The following is a 3,602-nucleotide window of genomic DNA, read 5'->3' on the forward strand; positions in this document are numbered from 1 at the left end:
TATATAGTCCTGTTATATAGTCCAGTTATATAGTCCAGTTATATAGTCCTGTTATATAGTCCTGTTATATAGTCCTGTTATATAGTCCAGTTATATAGTCCTGTTATATAGTCCTGTTATATAGTCCAGTTATATAGTCCTGTTATATAGTCCTGTTATATAGTCCTGTTATATAGTCCAGTTATATAGTCCTGTTATATAGTCCAGTTATATAGTCCAGTTATATAGTCCTGTTATATAGTCCAGTTATATAGTCCAGTTATATAGTCCAGTTATATAGTCCAGTTATATAGTCCTGTTATATAGTCCTGTTATATAGTCCAGTTATATAGTCCAGTTATATAGTTATATAGTCCAGTTATATAGTCCAGTTATATAGTCCTGTTATATAGTCCTGTTATATAGTCCTGTTATATAGTCCAGTTATATAGTCCAGTTATATAGTCCAGTTATATAGTCCTGTTATATAGTCCTGTTATATAGTCCAGTTATATAGTCCTGTTATATAGTCCTGTTATATAGTCCAGTTATATAGTCCTGTTATATAGTCCTGTTATATAGTCCTGTTATATAGTCCAGTTATATAGTCCAGTTATATAGTCCTGTTATATAGTCCTGTTATATAGTCCTGTTATATAGTCCAGTTATATAGTCCTGTTATATAGTCCTGTTATATAGTCCTGTTATATAGTCCTGTTATATAGTCCAGTTATATAGTCCAGTTATATAGTCCTGTTATATAGTCCTGTTATATAGTCCAGTTATATAGTCCAGTTATATAGTCCTGTTATATAGTCCAGTTATATAGTCCAGTTATATAGTCCTGTTATATAGTCCAGTTATATAGTCCAGTTATATAGTCCAGTTATATAGTCCAGTTATATAGTCCTGTTATATAGTCCTGTTATATAGTCCAGTTATATAGTCCAGTTATATAGTCCTGTTATATAGTCCAGTTATATAGTCCAGTTATATAGTCCTGTTATATAGTCCTGTTATATAGTCCTGTTATATAGTCCAGTTATATAGTCCAGTTATATAGTCCTGTTATATAGTCCTGTTATATAGTCCAGTTATATAGTCCAGTTATATAGTCCAGTTATATAGTCCTGTTATATAGTCCTGTTATATAGTCCTGTTATATAGTCCTGTTATATAGTCCTGTTATATAGTCCAGTTATATAGTCCTGTTATATAGTCCAGTTATATAGTCCAGTTATATAGTCCTGTTATATAGTCCAGTTATATAGTCCAGTTATATAGTCCAGTTATATAGTCCAGTTATATAGTCCTGTTATATAGTCCTGTTATATAGTCCAGTTATATAGTCCAGTTATATAGTCCTGTTATATAGTCCAGTTATATAGTCCAGTTATATAGTCCTGTTATATAGTCCTGTTATATAGTCCTGTTATATAGTCCAGTTATATAGTCCAGTTATATAGTCCTGTTATATAGTCCTGTTATATAGTCCTGTTATATAGTCCAGTTATATAGTCCTGTTATATAGTCCTGTTATATAGTCCTGTTATATAGTCCTGTTATATAGTCCAGTTATATAGTCCTGTTATATAGTCCTGTTATATAGTCCTGTTATATAGTCCTGTTATATAGTCCTGTTATATAGTCCTGTTATATAGTCCAGTTATATAGTCCTGTTATATAGTCCAGTTATATAGTCCTGTTATATAGTCCTGTTATATAGTCCTGTTATATAGTCCTGTTATATAGTCCAGTTATATAGTCCTGTTATATAGTCCTGTTATATAGTCCAGTTATATAGTCCAGTTATATAGTCCTGTTATATAGTCCAGTTATATAGTCCTGTTATATAGTCCAGTTATATAGTCCAGTTATATAGTCCTGTTATATAGTCCAGTTATATAGTCCAGTTATATAGTCCAGTTATATAGTCCTGTTATATAGTCCTGTTATATAGTCCTGTTATATAGTCCAGTTATATAGTCCAGTTATATAGTCCTGTTATATAGTCCTGTTATATAGTCCTGTTATATAGTCCAGTTATATAGTCCTGTTATATAGTCCAGTTATATAGTCCAGTTATATAGTCCTGTTATATAGTCCAGTTATATAGTCCAGTTATATAGTCCTGTTATATAGTCCAGTTATATAGTCCTGTTATATAGTCCAGTTATATAGTCCAGTTATATAGTCCTGTTATATAGTCCAGTTATATAGTCCAGTTATATAGTCCTGTTATATAGTCCAGTTATATAGTCCTGTTATATAGTCCAGTTATATAGTCCTGTTATATAGTCCAGTTATATAGTCCAGTTATATAGTCCTGTTATATAGTCCTGTTATATAGTCCTGTTATATAGTCCAGTTATATAGTCCAGTTATATAGTCCTGTTATATAGTCCTGTTATATAGTCCTGTTATATAGTCCTGTTATATAGTCCAGTTATATAGTCCAGTTATATAGTCCTGTTATATAGTCCTGTTATATAGTCCTGTTATATAGTCCTGTTATATAGTCCTGTTATATAGTCCTGTTATATAGTCCTGTTATATAGTCCTGTTATATAGTCCTGTTATATAGTCCAGTTATATAGTCCTGTTATATAGTCCTGTTATATAGTCCAGTTATATAGTCCTGTTATATAGTCCAGTTATATAGTCCTGTTATATAGTCCTGTTATATAGTCCTGTTATATAGCCCTGTTATATAGTCCTGTTATATAGTCCTGTTATATAGTCCTGTTATATAGTCCAGTTATATAGTCCTGTTATATAGTCCTGTTATATAGTCCTGTTATATAGTCCTGTTATATAGTCCTGTTATATAGTCCAGTTATATAGTCCAGTTATATAGTCCTGTTATATAGTCCTGTTATATAGTCCAGTTATATAGTCCTGTTATATAGTCCTGTTATATAGTCCAGTTATATAGTCCTGTTATATAGTCCTGTTATATAGTCCAGTTATATAGTCCTAGTACATAACATGCTCAGATAAAAGCCTTATAGAAATCCAAAACAAGCCTGCTACAAATAGCCTGAATAATTGTCTTGTAGGCTGTGGATGATGATACTGGAGTATTGTAGTACTATGATATAGTACTATATAGTAGGATTGTAGTACTATGGTATAGTACTATATAGTAGTATTGTAGTACTATGGTATAGTACTATATAGTAGTATTGTAGTACTATGATATAGTACTATATAGTAGTATTGTAGTACTATGGTATAGTACTATGGTACTATATAGTAGTATTGTAGTACTATGGTATAGTACTATATAGTAGTATTGTAGTACTATGATATAGTACTATATAGTAGTATTGTAGTACTATGGTATAGTACTATGGTACTATATAGTAGTATTATAGTACTATGGTATAGTACTATATAGTAGTATTGTAGTACTATGATTACTATGTGGTAATACTTTAGTATTATAATGTCTTCACTGGGGCCGGCAGTCTACCATAATTGTTAATGTTTGTGTCTCATTGATGCTGAGAAGAGACGAGATCCCTTTGTCGTGTCTGTCTGTCTGGCCACAGCACATTCCTCCAGACAGGTTCATACTAGTCATTCCCTTTGTACCTTTTGTCATTTTATCTCAGAGTATA

The 3,602-nt window shown here is 31.1% G+C and overlaps 1 protein-coding gene across 2 annotated transcripts in view; it reads right to left on the reverse strand.

Annotated features, from left to right (window-relative positions):
- Positions 1-365: 365 nt before the first annotated feature.
- LOC118387162 (runt-related transcription factor 2-like) overlaps positions 366-3,602 on the reverse strand; it is a 223,123-nt gene continuing 219,886 nt past the window's right edge. For both annotated transcript variants that reach the window (XM_052524714.1, XM_052524715.1), the window contains exon 7: positions 366-3,602. This exon is cut by the window's right edge and continues 661 nt beyond it. The gene's annotated coding sequence lies outside the window, so the exon portion shown is untranslated.

The sequence above is a fragment of the Oncorhynchus keta genome, chromosome 8 (assembly GCF_023373465.1).
Source record: "Oncorhynchus keta strain PuntledgeMale-10-30-2019 chromosome 8, Oket_V2, whole genome shotgun sequence".
NCBI classification, from domain to species: domain Eukaryota; kingdom Metazoa; phylum Chordata; class Actinopteri; order Salmoniformes; family Salmonidae; genus Oncorhynchus; species Oncorhynchus keta.